Source organism: Ziziphus jujuba, chromosome 4, assembly GCF_031755915.1.
Source record: "Ziziphus jujuba cultivar Dongzao chromosome 4, ASM3175591v1".
Classification (NCBI taxonomy): Eukaryota; Viridiplantae; Streptophyta; class Magnoliopsida; order Rosales; family Rhamnaceae; genus Ziziphus; species Ziziphus jujuba.
In genome coordinates, this window is record NC_083382.1 from 15,952,560 (window position 1) to 15,973,052 (window position 20,493).

General features: G+C 34.3%; 1 pseudogene; it reads left to right on the plus strand.

Annotated features, from left to right (window-relative positions):
- Positions 1-18,704, plus strand: part of LOC132803559 (uncharacterized) — a 61,813-nt pseudogene extending 43,109 nt beyond the window's left edge.
- The last annotated feature ends 1,789 nt before the right edge of the window (positions 18,705-20,493 follow it).

Genomic DNA, 20,493 nt, shown 5'->3' on the forward strand with positions numbered 1-20,493 from the left:
GTGGTTTGAATCGTGAAATAGCCAATCAACTAGAATTGCAACAATATGTGGAATTGGAGGAGATGTTGCGTGTGGCTATTAAATTAGAGCATCAATTCAAGAGGAGGGGTGTAATTTCATGATTTGGAGGTGTTTCCAATAGCGGAAGATCAAATCCATGTGGCTGGAGATACAATCCCACCTATGAAAACAAGCCATAGCCGAAGGTGGGAGAAGAAAGCACCAAACGACCAAAAAGGGAGCCTAAATCCGAATCTGTCCAAGCACCAAAAAATATAGGTAAATATGATCTTAAATCTTCTAGAACTCTTGATATTTTGTGTTTTAAGTGCCAGAGACAAGGACACATCACTAGCCAATGCCCAAATAGGAGAATCATGGTGTTGAAGGAAAATGGTGAGTTGGAGTCCGATAGTGATGAAGCTGAAATTAAATCCGACCAAGACGAGGAAGACTTTGAGGATGAACTTGAAACCTACATGCATCCAATGCTGAATTAAACTTGGTTTCTAGGAGAATACTGGCTGTATACAAGGATGAGGGTCAAGTACAAAGAGAAAACATCTTCCACACCCAATGTGAAATCCAAGGTAAGATCTGTAGTATGATAATTGATAGTGGAAGTTGTATAAATAATTAGTAATATTATGGTTGAAAAATTAGGCTTAGCAACAATTAAACATCCCGAACCATATAAATTACAACGGCTTAATGATAGTGGTGAGATGAAAGTGAATAAACAAGTCAATGTAAAATTTAGTAGAGATAAATATGTGTATGTTGTTTTATGTGATGTTGTGCCTTTGCTTGCCGAACATATTCTCTTAGGCAGACCATGGCAATTTGATAAAGGTGCTACTCATTATGGTCGAGAGAATTGTATTGTTTTTAGATTTAAGGGTAAGAAGGTCAAGCTGGAGCCATTGACTCCCAAGGAAGTATATAGAGACCAATTACAAATACAACAAAGGAGGGAGGCCGAAAAGATCAAGGAGAAAGCAAGCATGGCACCCACGACTTCACCTTCCATCCAATAAGGTAGGTCCGAGTTTGCTATCCAAGGTAAGTATTCCAAACCTAAACTTGAGGGAAAAGAAAGAAAGAAGGCCGAAATTGATAAAAGACATGAAAAAACTGAGAATGGAGTGAGAGAAGAAGAGAAACTCGAGAGTGCAAGAAAGCTAAAGAAACCAAGAGTGAGGGACAACCATAAGGGGAGAAAGAAAAAGAAAGAAAAGAGAGGAAAAACAAAAATTTTTATGTTAGTTTTGGGGATGTTAATAAAGCCATCATTAATAAAAAACCACTGCTGGTCATGATTTATAAAGTTGCTTATTTAAAGATAGTTTTATTGTATAGAATTTTATCTACATTGTTGAGAGCTTTACTTAGTGAAAATTTGAAAATTTGGGAGAGGTCATTTGCTAACTTTAAAAAGTGTGATTTCTGCAAAGAAAAAGTTGTATTTTTAGAATTTTTTGTGATATTGTTTGACCCAAGGGATTGGTTATGGTTGTATTTAAGAAATGAGAGGTTTTCCAAACAAAGAAAATCCAAGTTTATGCTGAATGGAGATGGATCTTTTCAAGTTTTGGAGCAGAATAATGACAATACCTACAAGCTTGACTTACCAGATGAGTATAATGTGAGTGCTGCATTTAATGTTGCTTTCTTATCTCCATTTGCTGTAGGTGATGACTTTAATTTGAGGGAAAATCCTTTTCAAGAGGAGGGGAATGATGAGAATCTGCCCGCACCGGCACAATTGACAATCCCGTTAGGGTGCTGACCCGATACAGATGCAGACCAGGCCAATTACTAGAGCTCAAGCTAAGAGATTTAAGAAAAACATGGATGCCTTTATCCAGAGAGTAATTAATTCTCAAAAGAGCTTGTCCATACCCAAAGATACAAGACTCATTTTAAGCATGCAAGTGGTGGAGACCGATACAGACCTGGGTACCTGTTTTCATGCAAATTTGGACTCCGGGCAGCAACAAATGGTTCCTACACTTCTGTGAGCTCAATGAATATAATTAAGAGGACATGGAATCCAGCCAAGGCAGAATCAAAAGCATCTAAAAAGGACTTGTACGGACAGCATCTCAATTTGTCTAAAAATATGCTGTTTAGCCCGTAGCTTTTACTTTTCTTCTTGATTGAATTATTCCGATAAAGGGGAAATGTGTGGGAATCATTATTAATCATTTTTCGCATCCTACATGGCATATAGAAGCTGATTTGGAGCCCAAACAAGCTGGAGATTGTTTGACTACTAAGGTATCTTTAACCAATCTCCAGCTTGTTTGGGCTCCAAACTGATGGTCAAACTGTGGTAGTGAATAGAACTTTGTATGCATTGTTGAAAGCATTAATTAATAGGAATTTAAGAACTTAGGAGGAATTTTACTGCATGTAGAGTTTGCTTATAATAAAACCATACATTCAGCTACTAAATATGCACCATTTGAAATTGTTTATGGTTCTAATCCTTTAACTCCATTAGATTTAGCACCTTTACCTTTAAATCAACATGTTAACATATATAAAAAAACAAAAAGCTAAATTTGTTAAGTAGATTCATAAGAAGAAAAAAGCAAACATTGAGAAGAGGACTGAGCAATATGCCAAGTTTGCTGTCCAAAGCTAAATAACAGTAGTGTTTGAACCGGGAGATTGGGTTGGTTGCACTTAAGAAAGGAGAGGTTTTTGGAACAGTGAAAGTCATGGCTTATGCTTCTAGGAGATGGGCCTTTTCAAGTTTTGGAAAGGGTTAATCAAAATGCCTACAAGCTTGACTTACCAGGTGAGTATAATGTGAGTGCTACATTTAATGTTGCTTGCTTATCTCCATTTGCTGCACATGATGGTTTTGATTTGAAGGCAAATCCTTTTCAAGAAGAGGGGAATGCTAAGAATCCTCCTATACCCGTACAATCAACTATGCGATAGGGTGTTGATCATGTGCAACTGAAGACGAGACCAATTACTAGGTCACAAGCTAAGAAATTTAAAGAAAATCTGGATAGCTTCATTCAATATGTTATTAAATCTTAAGAGGGATGATAATACTCAAAGATTCAAAACCTGTACTGTGCATCCAAGTTATAAAGGCAGAAATAGACCCGAGACACTCTTTTGGAACATCTTTAGACTCCGTGCAGCAAGGGACTAGTTTGTTAGCCTACAAATGTGGTTAAGCTCACCGAGAAATCATGGAATCATGTCAACGCAGAAGCCAAGGCATCCAAGATCATCATTTGGTGCACAAGCCTTCAACATGGCCGGTTTTGGTACTGGGCAGGACCTTTCTTGCATTTAAAGCAAGCTTTGATCATTCTAATCAATGGCAATGTATAGGAACCAATTCTAATCCTATTTCACATCCTACATGGCATATTGGAGCTGATTTGGAGCCTAAACTAGCTAGTGATTAAACAAAGACAGCTTGTATGAAAAGCTAGTCAACTACTTTCCAAATTTGAAATTTGACTTTTGTTTTAAGGAATAGTAATTTATTTTTGTTTTTATCTAATTAGTTGCTAGACAAATTAATTTATGATGGTTGATATTTTAATATTTTGATTGCAAATTAATTAATTCCTTTTTCAAAATTGAGGAATTAATTAATCCAAATTTGTTTAGGAAGACACTTGGAAACTTTGGCAATTACCTATTAATTTCCTATTGTTGGCCGAATTTAACATAACTAATTTAGAGTTTGAAATTCTTGTAACTTTATCCCATTTAAATGTTTATTTTTCAATAGAACGGCACCTTATTTTTGAGAAGAATTCTTTTTGTTCTCTTTGAGCACCTAAAACATTAATAGAGATCTTGTGTTTTAGTTTGACTTATCAATAGGATATTCATCACCTATTGTGGCATCTTCATCACATAACAAGGTTTCTAATCATAAATTGATTAGGGTTCAAGGTGGCCATTAGAATCTAAAGTTAATTTTGATATGGGCTAATTTAATATGGGTTTAAGAGGGAGTCAACCTAGGTTTATATCATGAGGAGTGGATGATTTTGTAATTTTAGATGCAGTATATAGTACTAGTGTTCCATATTGTTATGCTTCTATATTAGAGCAAAAGTTATACCTAGTCATCCTTTGTGAGTTGTGGCAAGTAAAGGTAGACAGGTTTTTTGTGATAATCAGATTAACCACCCTCGTTGTGGTTAAAGGATGGTAGGTTTAGCTATTCCTATGGGCGTTAAGGTGAACAAGGGTAAGAAAGTATTTCCATAATGATTAAATTAGCCACCTTTTGGCCATAGAATGGCAGGTTATTTAGCAATGACACCATTGAAATGCTAATGCATCGCATGCATGTTCTCTTCTCCCCTCCCCATCTATCAAGTGGTGTTTGAGATGCCAAGCATCACTTGTACATCGTATGATGTATCATATGTTTTTTCTATGTATATATGTATTAGCTTATGCTATGGTATACCACATTATATTAGGGCAACGATCTGGCTCGGCTCATAAATGACTTTGGATAGTATTCCTACTATCTACGAGACCAGCGGGTTGGATTGCAATTAGAGGCAATCACATGTGGCCATATTGGTAGTAATATATTTACAGATAGCTAATATCATGGGACCATACATTAATTTACTATATGGCAACTCAGGTCTACTTCCACTATGAGTATATGGGTTATGTAACGTACTTATCAATTTTAGTTCTATGTTATCTATTTATGATATGGTTGATATTATTATTGTTATTATTGTTATTATTATTGTTTTTATCATTATTATCATCATCATCATCATCAATTGCACAATTGTTATATTTGTTTGAGTGGATGACTTAATGGGTTTGAAGGTCTTATCCCCTTTAGGCAAGTATTATAGTCTAGCAGGTGTATTAGCCTTATAGTAGGTGTATTGTAGCCTTCGGGCTGGTATCATAGCCTTCAAATAGGTGTATTAACCTTTGGGTTTGTATTATAGCTTTCATGTAGATGTGTTAGCCTTCAGGCATGTGTGGTAGCCTCCGGGGGAGCATTTCATTATTGGATAGGTTACCCAAATTCTTTAAGTGGCTGTGTACATATATGTAGAAAACATATGCCTATGCATATATTTACATTGGTTCTAGATAGTGGTAACGTTCTCAAAGCTACAGTTAAGACTTCAATTGTTCAATTTAAAATTTTGTTCCGTTATGTACATTTCCTTTAATGTAATTTGTTTTATTAAAAATTATCTTACAATTTATTGATTATTAACAGTATAATTTATATCTGAATATTTACTAGATGTTAAAGGGGTAGGCTGGATGATTTAAGGCTGGGACCCAAGTTGTGTTACTATTATTATTATTATTATTCTATCTGCATTTATATATTTGGTATATTCATGAAGTACTGTAGAAATATGCGATTGTAATAAGTAAGAAGTGTGGGTGGCCATGAGTTATAAAATTATGTATTTCTTATGTCGTTATAAACTTGCAAAAAGCCAAGGCTATTTAGGGTCTAGGTAGTAAATTTTGGGAGAGGTGCCGACACCTATAAAGATATTTGCAATTTATTAATTATTTCTCGTATCTATAATTCTATGCTATTATTATTGAAGTCATGCAAATTTATAAAAACTTACAATAAGATAGGAGGAATAAGGCAAATGTCTATTTTTAGAGTAAGTTTTCTATGTAGTGAATAAATGGGGGAGTCCAGTTTACAAAGTAGATGTTGTTGGATTTTCTATAAAATTTCCAATATGATTTTCCCTAGTTGAGGCTACCCAAGTGTTCTGATAGGTAACTCGAGAAAGGTTTTGACAAAAAGTTCAAGACCTTTCATGGTGTTTTACTTAAGAGACCAAAAGAGGAAGAAGGAGAGCAAGAACAATTTGAATCCTAAGTATGTTCTGGGTTCAAAAGTTCATATTGTTAGCAATTTAGGACCAAATTCAAAGAGCTTTACTATGATGAAAGTGTTTTCTTTAGTTCGTTTAAAGCTTGAAGGCCATGATGGTGGTTTATTTCATGTTTATGCCAAGAAGATTAAGACCGTGGTTGATCGGCATCCAGTTAGACTTTTTATGAGCAAAGGGAGTTTTCCTTGAAACCATTGCTTGGCTAAGTCCAACTTTTGGTATTAAACTAAGAACTTATTAGGAGGCAACCAAAGTTTACTAATCTTTAATCTCTTTAATATTAAGTCAATTCTTTGATTTTGATTTAATTTTTAAAGTTTCTTTAAATTTAAATAATGTTTACATTTTGTTGATTTTTAAAGGTTTTAGTTTATCACATACGATGTTTTTCTTTATTTGTAGGTTTCGACCATTTCTAAGATATTTATGTGCATTTTGAACATTCTAGGTTTATAAGATTGAAAATTTACTAAGAGGAAGTGCTTTTCAAGTCTTGAATCATGTTTAAGAAGTTAGGTAATTTGGAGATGAAAAAAATGTTGATTTAGTAAAGTTTTGAGAATGAAAGGCCATCAAACACTTAGAAAAATTCAGCAAAGAGCTGTAAATTAGTACCCTTGGCATGGCCACTCATTTTGTTGAGGTGGCCATGCATAGAAAAGTTCCATTGGACCTATTAGGAAGCATTGCTGCGTGATCACCCAATGAAACAAGGTGCACATACCAACTTGCAACAATTTTTAGCTTTCCAAACCCAGCCATTGGTGTGCCACTTGAATTCATTGTAAGCCTATGCCATTTAAGTGTCAAATAAGTCCTTTGAGGACATAAATGCTGTGCCCATTCACTTAAAACAAGTGCCCATGCCATTTGCTTACTTTACAAAGCCAAGCCACACCATTCGCTTTCCTATTCTCTGTTTGTCTCATCTCGTTCTTCTTTTATCATTCTTCTTTTCTTCTGGCTTTTGTTCCACCATTCCTCTATATTTTAATTTCATTAGCCATACTTTAATTTATCTTTCTAGATCAAATTTCTTAGCCTCAAGTTCAACGATTTCCACATTAAGTTAAGAAATTCCAAGTTTTGTAAGGATTTGGTAAAATTTTCACTAAATTTTCTACCTTGGAGAGTTCATCATTTATACTTTGAAAAACTTTAGGTAGTATGGATTTTTGAAGTCCTTTGAGCTTTAAATGCCATGTGAGTGATTCTTTCAAAGCTTTAAAGCAATGAAATTGAGGATGTTGATGAACTTTGGGATGAAGTTTTGAATTTCTTTGGTGTTGGTGCCAAACTTGCATAGATTAGGTTGGGAAGTTGTCTTTTATTGGTTAAATTGGATTGAGTGCTGGTTATTTATTGATTCTAAGGTTAATTTGCGCTTTCATTTAATCTCTTTAGCTTTAATTATGGTTTTTGACATATTTTGGATAGTTAAAATAGCCTTGTGGAAATAGTTAGAAAATTGTACCTTAACGATCATTGATAAAAGTTCAAAGAGAAAAGCTAGTTCTTGATAATAGGAAAGTTTGTTTTTAATAATGGGAAAGAAAGCTAGTTCAAGTAAGAAACTAAGTGTCTCTGAAGCTAAGAAGAGGAAAGATAATCCAAATCTTTCATATTCGATTAAGAAAACAATGAGGAATTTGTTAGAATTTAGGTGAAAGCGAAGTGCAATTTATTTTTGTTACCTAAGAAAAAGCCATATGTTATGGAGAGGGATTTGAGACTTTTGAGGAATTGAATAAAAGTAGGCCTTTAATTGAAAGTAAACATGATGGAAATTTTGAAAACATGATTATGGATCGGCATTGGGAATGGTTATCATAAGAACCAGAGGTCCTTGATGTCATGTTGGTTAGAGAATTCTATACCAATGCGATTGGGCTAAAATTGCCATGATCAAGGCACCGTGGCAAAGCACTTGTTGATCGAAGTTCGTAAATAATACGAACCTAGGTCGACTTGCGCTTAAAGCCATATTATATTAGCCTGGATAGAAATTAAGTTCAGATCTTAATGGTCACCTTAAACCTAATCAAGTTGTGATTAAAACCTTGGTATATGATGAACACGCCACAATACTGATGGATGTCCTATTGATAAGTCAAACTAAAACAATAATCAAGTGTTTTAGGTGTTCAAAGCGAACAAAGAGAATTCTTTCTCATAAATATTTTTCTTGATGAATAATGTACTGAATTTTCATTGAAAAATAAGCTTGAAATAGGTTTGAAAGATAACATAAAACCTTAAAACAATTAGGTCAACACCAGCCACCATAGTGGTTCCCTTAATGTGGCCGAATTCCACCTCCTTCAATTAATTAATTAATTAATTCTTTTTATTTTGAATTAGGAATTAATTAAGTAACAATCAAAATAATAAAATTATAAATCTCCTAATTCGAGTTGCTTGAACAATAAAAGAAGTCAAAACCAAAACCAAAATGACCAATTTCAGCCAAAAAAAGGAGTCATGCACATAAGCAGATTTTAAATGTTTTTGCTTCTACCTTGATATGATTCTATGGCCCCTTGGTGATATCAATTGAGTTCATAAAGTGTTGAATCTATTCTTTTTGGCCCGAGATCCAACAATGTACCAAAACAGCTTGCCGGGTGCATTTCCGCCTTCGTAACTTGCATACATAGGATGGGCTTTGGATATTCAGATAATATCATGCCTTTTAAGTATGAATCACTCCTTGGATAAAGTTGACTAGATTGTCCTTTAATTTCCTAGCTTGTGCCCCAGTGATTGATCCCATCTTCGTTTGTAAAGGATCGGCACCCTAGCAGGTAGTCGGTTGAATGGCTATGGATGGATTCTCATCATTCATTTCCTTTATAAAAGGATTTGCCCTCAAATCAAAGTCATCACCTGTAGCAACTGGAAATAAATTAGCAACATCAAAGGTGGCACTCACATTATACTCACCTGGTAAGTCAAATGTGTAGCCATTTTCATTAACCCCTTCCAAAGCTTGAAACTGTCTATCTCCTCGCTGCATAAGCTTTGAATTTCATTATTTTGGGAACCTTTCATTCCTTAAATACAACCAAACCTAATCTCCTGGGTCAAACACTATCACAACAAATCTTAGAAAAACAAGCCCATTCCGGTAAAAATCACACTTTTTAATTTTAGCAAATAACCTTTCCTTCCTAAGAATATTTGAAACTTGCCTAAGATGTCCTACATGTTCATCTAAATTTCTGTTATACATAAGAATATCATCAAAGTAAATAACCACAAATTTTCCAATGAATAGGCACATAACATGGTTCATCAATCTCATGAAAGTGCTAGGTGCATTAGTTAAACCAAAAGGCATTATTAACCGCTCATATAAACTATATTTAGTATTAGATGTGGATTTCCATTCATCCCCCTTTTTCATCCTAATTTTTACTGTTTTCTTGTTCGCTTTAATGTATTTTGCTGAGTTGGCTTTATCTCTTTTTTCCCAGCAACGGTAATGTGTGGGACTTCATGGTCAGCTTATTTGGCATCCTAGAAGGCATATTGAAGCTGATTTGGAGCTTAAATTAATGAAAGAATAGTCAAAGTCAACTTAGTCAAAAAGCTAGTATTTTAGTTTCCTAATTTGATTCTACTTTTTGTTTTAGGAAATTACCGTTACTTTTTTGGGTTTTTATTTATTTATTTGCTGGAAAAATAAGTTTAGGAAAGTTATTATTTTAATATTTTCATTGTAAATTAATTAATTCCTAATTCAAAACAAAGGAATTAATTAATCAAAATTAGTTTAAGAAAGAAGTGAGAATTTCGGCCACCATAGGAAACCACTTTGTATGGTCGGTTTTCCCTTTTTGTTTTAGGATTTTGTTTGTGACTTTATAGCCTATTTAAAGGCTTATTTTTCAATGAGAATACAAGATTGAATTTTGTACATAAAATTATTTGTTAGATTGAATTCTCTTTGCTCTTTTGAACACCTAAAACACCATTAGTGAATGAGTGTTTTGGTTTGACTTATCAATAGGCCTCCCATCACCTATTGTGGCGTCTTCATTATACACCAAGGTTTCTAATCACAGGTTGGCTAGGGATCAAGGTGACCATTAGAACTTGAACACAATTAGATCCGGGCTAATATAAAATAGGTTTAGGCGTAGGTCGTCCGAGATTCGTATCATTTGGTATCAGAGCCGAATTTTGTTCAGGTTTGATCTATCTTTATTTGCTTTATTTTTTTTATTTTTTTTGTGTTACTCTGTAATTTTAACATTAGTTTAAGGTTGCATCCATCCCATACACGTTCTGCATCTTTAAGAAAAAGAAAAAAAAAGTCATTCCTAGTTAAATTAGGATTTCCTGATTTTACCGTATTTTTGTTTCCTAGCTTGTTGGTTGTTTTTCATTATTGTTCTTGTTAATTTTGGTTTTTGTTGATTTTTTCTTTACTATTTTTAGTCTTAAATACTTACATTCATAAATTCAAAAAAAAAAAAAAGGAGGAAAAAGAGAATTTACGGCAACATACAAAAAAATTACAAATTTGTATTTTGTTTTGGGAGATCACAGGTTTGGAGGATTTTTGGTGTTGAATTGCAATTTTTGGTGTTGATCTTTGCTACTGCAGTTGTTTTATGTTCTGTGAGTGAAAAAAATAAGAAGAAAGAAAAAGCCAAATATAAAAAATAAAAAAAAATTCAGTTTGTTGAATTTGGTGTTTGTTGGAAATTTCTTTGAACTGCTGCATTGTTGACTATTTGTTACATATTTGGAGTTGCTGGAGAATTATTTTTACTGCTGGATATTGAATTTTGGGTGCTTAAATTATTGGATTAAAATTAGTTAAAGGATTTGATACAAAACTTGAATTACAAGAACAACAACCAACACTATTCTATATTTTTGTTCAATTTGATTCTTACTCGTATTTGAAATCGTTTTTCTATAATTTTATTCTTGAACCTTTAATTTCTTACCATCTAGTCCATTTCTTATTGATTCCATAATTTTCTTGTAATTTGCCTTATTTTGTCTAGAAAAGCCAAAATTAAGGTATTTTTTAATTCATTCGGTATTGCTTACTTTTTACTATTGTTTTGTTGATAAGTTTAATTAAAACATACTTATGATCTAATTGCTGTTTTGTGGGTGTTTTAATTAGAACTTTGAGATAATTGATTGAGTGAAAAAAGGCAAGAGTGTGTGAGCTCAAAAGAGGGTAAAAGCTGAAACTAGTGTGAAAACACGAGTGTCGAGACCTTGATTGAGTGAAACACGTGAGGGAGTGATATTTGGTGAGAATTTCTTTTATTTCGCATTATTTATACTAACATGGCAGATTCAAGGGTGAGAATAGGAGATCCACCTTTGAGAAATAATGAAAAGGAGTCCGTAGGATTTAAAGGTGATTCCTAAGCTACGGGGAGTGGTGAGCAAAGGGACATGGGGCTATATTGGAGTAACTGTAGCATATGAATGCCCAATTTGACAACGTAGATCAAAGGATGGACATGATAGAAACTTCATAAAGAGGGCTGAATATAAGGTTGGATGTTCATGGAGGTCGAGGTCAAGGTCGTGGAGGCCGAGGGCGACCAAGAGAGGAATTCGAGGAAGGTAACTTTGAAGATGACTTGGAAGAGCAGTTTGATGAAATTTTTGAACCTCAAGAAAGGCCAATCTGTGGGAGACCAGCAAGGAATGAAAATGGTGATCTGGGGAATATCAAGGTAAACATTCCACCTTTCATGGGAAAAAGTTATCCGGAGGCATATTTGGAATGGAATGAGAGAATGGAGATGATTTTTTATTGTCATAATTATTCGGAGGCCAAGAAGGTGAAGTTGGCAGCAATGGAATTTGGTCATTATGCACTCCAATGGTGGACCAATGAGCAAAATACTCGAAGGATAGTAGGTGATGAGCTGATCACTACATGGCGACAAATGAAAGGAGCCATGAGGAAGCGGTTTGTACCATCGCACTATCATAGGTTGCTACATCAAAGGCTTCAATCTTTATCTCAAGGAAGTAGGTACATTGAGGATTATTACAAGGAGATGGAGATGCTTACGATGAGGTTAAGCATGAATGAAGATATAGAAGTAACCATGGAAAGATTCCTTGGTGGTTTGAATCGTGAGATAGCCAATAAACTAGAATTGCAACAATATATGGAATTGGAAGAGATGTTGCATGTGGCTATTAAATTGGAGCATCAATTTAAGAGAAGGTGTATAGGCTCATGGTTTGGGGGTGTTTCCAACAGCGGAAGACCAAATCCAAGTGGCTGGAGAAACAATCCTACCTATGAAAGCAAGCCAAAGTCGAAGGTGGAAGAAGAAGGCACCAATCAGCCAAAAAGGGAGCCTAAAGTTGAATCTGACCAAGCATATAAAAATGAGGTAAAATCTGATCCTAAACATCGCTAGCCAATGCCTGAATAGAAGAATCATGGTGTTGAAGGGTAATGGTGAGCTAGAATCCGAAAGTGAGGAAAGTGGTGATGAAACCAAGCAAGAGGAGGAGGAAGAGCCTGAAGGTGAGGCCAAAACTTTGAATGCTTCCCATGTTGAATTAAGCTTGGTTTCTAGCAGAGTGCTGGCTGCATACAAAGATGAGGATGAAATTCAAAGAGAGAACATCTTCCACACTCGATGTGAGATCCAAGGTAAGATTTGTAGCATGATTATCGATAGTGGAAGTTGTACCAATGTAATTAGTAATCTTGTGGTAGATAAATTATGCTTGATAACAATTAAACATCAAGAGCCATATAGGTTATAATGGCTTAACGATAGCGGTGTGATGAAAGTTAAAAAATAAGCCAAAGTAAAATTCAGCATTGATAAATATGTGGATGTAGTTTTGTGTGATGTTGTGCCTATGCATGCGGGACATATTTTACTTGGTAGGCCTTGGAAATTTGATAAAGATACTATTCATTATGGCAGAGAGAATAGTATTGTTTTTAGATTTAAAGGTAAAAAGGCCAACTTGGAGGCATTAACTTCTAAAGAGATGTACAAAGATCAAATACAAATACAACAAAAGACGGTTGCTGAACAACTCAATGAGAGAGTCAGCATGACCCCCACGGAAAAAGCAACCACCCAAGGAGTCCAAGCTATGCAAGACCAACTAGGTTAGTGTTCCAAGACCCAACTTGAGTGGAAAAACCAAGAGAAAGTCGAAAGTGGTATGAGAAGGGGAGAGAAACCCGAGAGTGAGGGAAATTGTGTGGTGACCGAGAGAGAAAGAGGGGAAGAAAAGAAAGAAAGAAAGAATAAAAATTTTTATTTGAGTTTTGGAGATTTAAAAAAGTTATATTGAGTAAGAAACCATTGCTGGTTATGATTTATTAAGATAATTATTTTAATGATGAAGCTAACCTTGAAGAACTTGAATTGCCAAGTTCAATTCTTTCTCTTTTGCAAGATTTTGAAGATGTCTTTCCGGATGAAATTCCAAAGGGATTACCACCAATTAGATTGATTGAACATCAAATTGACTTTGTTCCTGGAGCTGTCATACCAAATAGACCTGCATATAGAAGCAATCCTTAAAAAACAAATGAGCTACAAAAACAGGCAAGTGAGTTACTTGATAAAGGTTATATTCGCGAGAGTATGAGTCCATGTGCTGTTCCTATTTTATTAGTGCCTAAAAAAGATGGTTCTTGGAGAATGTGTGTTAATTGTAGGGCTATAAATAATATCACCATTAAATGTAGACATCCAATTCGTAGATTAGATGTTATGCTTGATGAATAGCATGGTGCTTATATGTATATTGAAATTGATTTTAGGAGTGGATACCATCAAATTAGGATTAAAGAAGGTGACGAATAGAAGACCGTATTTAAGACTAAATATGGGCTGTATGAATGGTTAGTCATGCCTTTTTATTTAACTAATGCACCTAGTACTTTTATGATGCTTATGAATCATGTTATGCGTCCATTTATTGGTAAATTTGTGGTTGTATACTTTGATGACATTTTAGTGTATAACTGAAACTTAGATGGACATGTAGACCATCTTAGGCAAGTTTTAAATATCCTTAGGAAAGAAAGGTTGTTTACTAACATAAAAAAGTGTGACTTTCGCAAAGATGAGCTTCTTTTCCTATAATTTGTAGTACGTGCTACAGGAATCAAAGTTGATCAATCTAAAGTTCAAGCAATCAAGGAGTGGCCGACACCAACCTCTATCACTCAAGTGAGGAGCTTTCATGGTTTGGCAAGTTTTATCAAAGATTTGTTAAGGAATTTAGCACCATCACAGCACTTTTGAATGAAGTTGTAAAGAAGAATGTTGGCTTTAAATGGGGGGAGTACAAGAAAAATCTTTTAATTTGTTGAAAGAAAAATTGTGTAATGCACCTTTATTAGTTTTGCCAAATTTTTCTAAGACTTTTGAAATTGAATGTGATGCTTTAGGTGTAGGTATTGGAGCTGTATTAATGCAAGAAGAAAGGCCCATAGCCTACTTTAGTGATAAATTAAATGGAGCTGCACTAAACTACTCGACATATGCAAGGAAATGTATTCTTTGGCAAGGGCTTTGGAAACGTGGCAGCACTGCCTCATGCCAAAAGAATTTGTGATTCATATGGACCATGAATCTTTGAAGCACATTAAAAGGTCAAGGAAAGCTCAACCGAAGGCATGCTAAGTGGATTGAATTTATTGAGACCTTTCAATATGTGATCTGCTACAAAAAAGGTAAAGAAAATGTGGTTGGCGATGCATTATCCCGATGGTATGTTCTCTTTTCTGCCTTAAATGCTTGATTGCTTAGTTTTGAATAGTTAAAGAAACTTCATGAGCATGGTAGTGACTTTGGAGAAATATTTAGAACCTATCTGAAAGATGGATTTATTAAATTTTACATTTTAAGGGGTATTTGTTTAAGGAAAACGAACTTTGTGTGCCTAATTGTAGCATTAGGAGTTACTAGTTTGGGAAGGTCATGGGGGTGGTTTAATGGGACATTTTGGTGTTTTTAAAACTTTATCCTTGCTGTAAGAACATTTTTATTGGCCTAACATGAAGAGAGATTTTGAGAGAATATGTGAAAGGTGCTTGAAATGCCGAAGCCGCACGGATTGTACCATCCTTTGTCGATTCCTTCACATCCTTGGGTAGATTTGTCAATGGATTTTATTCTTGATTTGCCTAGGTCAAGGATAGGTAAGCATTCAATATTTGTTGTTGTGGATAGATTTTCCAAGATGGTACATTTTATTGCATGTAATAAAACTAATGATGCATCTAATGTTGCTAATTTATTTTACAAGAAATTTTGAGGTTACATGGAATGCCTAGGACTATTGTTTCGAATAGGGATGCTAAGTTCCTAAGTTATTTTTGGAAAATTTTGTGGCCTAAATTAGGTACTAAGCTTTTATTTTCAACTACTTGTCATCCACAAACTGATGGACAAACAAAAGCAGTGAATAGAACTTTGTCTGCATTGTTAAGAGCATTAATTAGTAGAAATTTAAGAACTTTGGAGGATTGTTTGTCACATGTTGAATTTGCTTATAACAAATCTTTGAATTCAACAACTAAATTTACTCCTTTTGAAATTGTTTATGGTTTTAATCCTTTAACTCCATTAGATCTAACACCTTTACCTTTAAATGAACATTCTAATCTAGATGGAAAACAAAAAACTGATTTTGTAAAGCAGATTCATGAGAGAACTAAGGCAAATATTGAAAGGAGGACCGAGCAATATGCAAGGAATGCTAACCAAGGTCAAAAACAGGTTGTCTTTGAACTTGAGGATTGTGTTTGGTTCCACTTGAGGAAGGAAAGGTTTCCCAAACAGCAGAAATCAAAATTGATGCCGAGAGGAGATGGACTTTTCAAGTTTTTGAGCGAATAAATGACAATGCATACAAACTTGATTTACCAGATGAGTATAATGTTAGTGCTACATTCAATGTTGCTGATTTGTCTTATTTTTCTGCAGGTGATGACTTTTATTTGAGGACAAATCCTTTTCAAGAGGAGGGGAATGATGCGAATCCCCCCGAAACTGTACAACCGACAACCCGCTGGGGTGCCGACTCGATGCGGATGAAGATCAGGCCAATAATTAAAGCTCAAGATAAGAGATTTAGGGGTCACCTTAATGTCTTTATCCAAGGCATAATCCATTCTCAAGAGGGCATTCCTATTCCAGAAGAACCAAGACCTATTTTGAGCATACAAGTGGTGGAAGCCAATATTGGCCTAGGTAGCAGTTTTGGTACTTTTAAGGTGTTCGAGCAGCATGAAATGGTTCCAAAGTTTCATGGATTAAATACATATGTCTAAGAGGATATGGAATCAAGTCAAGACATCTTCAAAACCATTCAAAAGAGGGGTGTGCACATAAGGAGAAATTTGGCTGGATTTTTGCTGTTTTCTTACTAGCTCTACTGTATTTTGCTGAGTTGGCTTTTTCTCTTTCTTCCAAGCAAGGGCAACGTGTAGGACTTCATGGTCAGCTTATTTACATCCTACAAAGTATATTGAAGCTGATTTGTAGCTCAAATTGATTAAAGAATGCTCAAAGTCAACTTAGTCAAAAAGCTAGTATTTTAGTTTCCTAATTTGATCCTACTTTTTGTTTTAGGAAATTACCATTACTTTTTTGGATTTTTATTTATTTATTTGCTTGAAAAATAAGTTTAAAAAAGTTACTATGTTAATATTTTTATTGTAAATTAATTAATTCCTAATTCAAAATAATGGAATTAGTTAATCAAAATTAGTTTAGGAAAGAAGTGAGAATTTCGGCCACCATAGGAAACCACTTTGTATGGTCGATTTTCCCTTTTTGTTTTAGGGTTTTGTTTGCGACTTTGTAGCCTATTTAAAGGCTTATTTTTTGATGAGAATACATGCTTGAATTTTATATAGAAAATTATTTGTGAGATTGAATTCTCTTTGTTCTTTTGAACACCTAAAACACCATTAGTGAATGAGTGTTTTAGTTTGACTTATCAATAGGCCTTGCATAACCTGTTATGGTGTCTTCATTATATGCCAAGGTTTCTAATCACAGGTTGGTTAGGAGTCAAGGTGACTGTTAAAACTTAAACATAATTAGATCCGGGCTAATATAATACGGGGTTTAGGCGCAGGTTGTCCTAGGTTTGTATCACACATGAAACAATACGCCTAAACCCGAAGGTAAAGAACCATAAATCACTAGGAAATACAGTTACATGATTCATCTCAACACCCAAAAGCATATCATAACATATCCATAAATGCCTACTAAAAACCAACAACCAGAGAAAAAATACATATGTCAATTATCCAACAATTTATTTATACAATACATATATATTTCATAAAACATAAATAAATCAATAACATAAGTACATATTTGCTACGGTTTCAGTTTAAAAAGTCCAATAACTTACCTTGATCAGCAAAGCCACAAAAGATTAACAACCTATGAATAATACCAATAGTCTCTTATCAGTAGAAAATAGAACCATCATAGACCATAATTATCTTATGTATAAATCTCATAATCAAGCTTTTAAATTCAAACTAAATGAATAAAAGTTGATACCATAAGATCATCATAGCCTAAGTCCCAAATCTTAAAATCATAAGCTTAGAAAAAGATCAAATCAGTAACAGCCGAATAAAAACCTATTAATCCATAAATAGTCTCTCAACAAGAAATTAATTATTATTCAAATGATATCATCCAAGTCTTAAAAGTTATGAGGATACTATACACATGCATAAGTTACGTTAATTAAAACAATTTCATAATGTTTGCTGAATTTCTCCCTCTTTCCTAAACTAATTTGGATTAATTAATTCTTTTATTTTGAAATAGGAATTAATTAATTTACAATTAAAATAAATAAATAATAACTTTCCTAAGTTGATTTTTCTAGCAATTAAATAAATAAAAACCAAATAAAATACTAATTTCCTAAAACAAAGAGTCAAAATCAAATTAGGACACTATTTGACTATATTTCTAAATAAGTTGTCTTTGACTAGTTATTAACCAATTTAAGCTCCAAATCAGCTTCCATATGTCTTGTAAGATGCCAAATATGATTAATAATGATTCCCACACATTGTACCTTGATTGGAATACGTCAAACTTGCTTGAACAAGAAGAAAAGTCAAATCTAACGGCTATACAGCACATTTTCGGCCAAATTGAGATGTTTTCCATGCAAGCTGGTTTTAAGTGCTTTTGATTATGCTTTGACAGGATTCTATAGCTTCTTGGTGAAATCCATTGAATCCAAGAAGTTTTTGATCCATTCGTTGCTGCTCGAAGTCCATGTTTATACTAAAACAGCTACGAGGGTCCATAACGGCCTCCACCACTTGGATGCTTAAAACATGCTTTGAATCTTTGGGTATGGACAAGTCCTTTTGAGAATTGATTACTCTCTGTACGAATACATCCAGGTTTTCCTTAAATCTCTTGGCTTGAGCCCTAGTGATTGGCTCAGTCTTCATCCGTATTGGATCTACACCCTAGCGGGCTCTTGGCCATGAGAGCACGGGCAGATTCTCATCAATTGGTGAATGAGAACAAGCCATGGTTTGAAGAAGAAAGTGAAAAAAGAAATGTTAAAAACAACAATGATGTAGATGAAATTGATGAAGACAATGGGGACGATGATGATCTACTCAAAGAAACCATTGGAGCTAATCTGGAGGTTGGTGATGGTATTAGAGGAAAGAGATCTTTGTCTGAGATGATCTACATTAAGGATCTCTTGAAGAAGTTTAATCTTGAAGAATGCAATCCAATGAGCACTCCAATGATCTAAGGAGAGAACTACCAAAAGTAGGATGGCATAACAAAGGTAAATCCTACTTTTTACTGATCCTTGATTGGTGGTTTGCTTTATGTGTGCTCATCTAAGTCGGATATTATGTATGCCGTGTGTACTTTCAAGATACATGCAAGCACACACCCAAACTTATCTTAGAGGTGCCAAAAGAGTTCTTAGGTATCTTAAGGGCACTAATGATTATGGAGTTTGGTATGAAGCAAAGGATGAGTTGAAGTTTGTTGGCTATTCGGATAGTGATTGGGCGGGCTGCATTGATGATATGAGGAATACTTCAGACCACTTATTTTCACTTGGGAGTGGTCCTTTCTTATGGAATGTAAAGAAGCAAAACACAATGGCTTAAAGTACCCCGGAAGCTGAATATATTGCTTGCTCAACTTGTGCAAACCAGTGTATATGGTTAGGGAAGTTGATGGGAGATCTTAGTTATACTTGAGAAGGTCAAACCATCATCAAATGTGACAATATTTTAGCAATTTCAATGGTCAAGAATCCAGTATAACCTAGAAAAACAAAACATATTCTGGTGAAACACTGTTCTTTAAGGGAGTTTGAAGATCTTGGAGAAGATTCTTTGGAGTACATGAATTCGGAGGAGAACCTTGCAGACGTGTTCACAAAGCCACTTGGAAAGACCAAATTTAAGGCATTAAGGACTCTCCTTAATGTCTCTATCAAGATTACTGATGCAACATTTATTTCTATGTCTTATATTCCTTTTAATATCTTTTGAATTCCTAATTTTTGTTGTATTTGGCTTAGGAATTGTCTCTTTGTTGAGTATTGATATTGTTTTATAAAATGGCCATGTGCTGAAAATTATGTTTTCAGCAACAAAGGTCCATTGTCGATGCTGGCATATTTTGGATTATTTAAACCAGATTATGGGTTTTTTATATGTTGTACTAGACATGTAAAATAAAAAAATAGAAAAAATAATTATTTAAAAAGGACTTGGGAAGCCCAAGATATGCAGGATGCAAGTTGGTATAACTGTTGAGATTTCCAGCAGTTATGGGCCACGGGTTTGAGAAAAATTTGAGGCCCTACCAAATTCCTTTAGACCTGGTATTTTCTAAATTTCATCCTTAATATTTTACCATATCACATGTCAAAATTCAAGCAACTTAGATGAACATATCTCAGCCTTTCATCAGGTCAAAGTAGCATTACCCGATTTGGAAGAAGACAATTTTTGGAATTCAAATTCTCACCAACCTTTACCATCTTTGTATTTCAAAATACTTTATTATTTGAACATTGTATTTTGAATTTTAAAAATACTTTATGTGGTCTCACACACACTTCACATGTGTGAAACAAATTTTGTATATATATTGCAATAAATGAATGAAAAAGAAAAGTGTAGTGTTCTGTCAAGTGTGGTGTTTTGAACCCTAACATCTTCTCTTCTTCTTCTTCCTTCAGAACAAAGGCCCTAACAAACCACAACATCACCATACCAAAAAAAAAAAAAAAAAAAACACAAAAAACACCTAAGCACCAAACCAAAAATTGGATTAAAGGTTGTGCACAAGACTAAGACCTTGTGTACAACACTCTTGGCCACCAAAACCACACCAAACTCCAACAAATTATTTGTAATTCAAAGATGGTGTAAAATCGTGTATAGCAACAATATAACCACCTAACTTGGTAAAGTATTGAAAATGTGTGTACAATGTTTCCAACTTATAAACAATGTTGTCAATTTATGAAGGGTATACATTATCCGATTTTTGAATCGTGTTACTCAAATTTA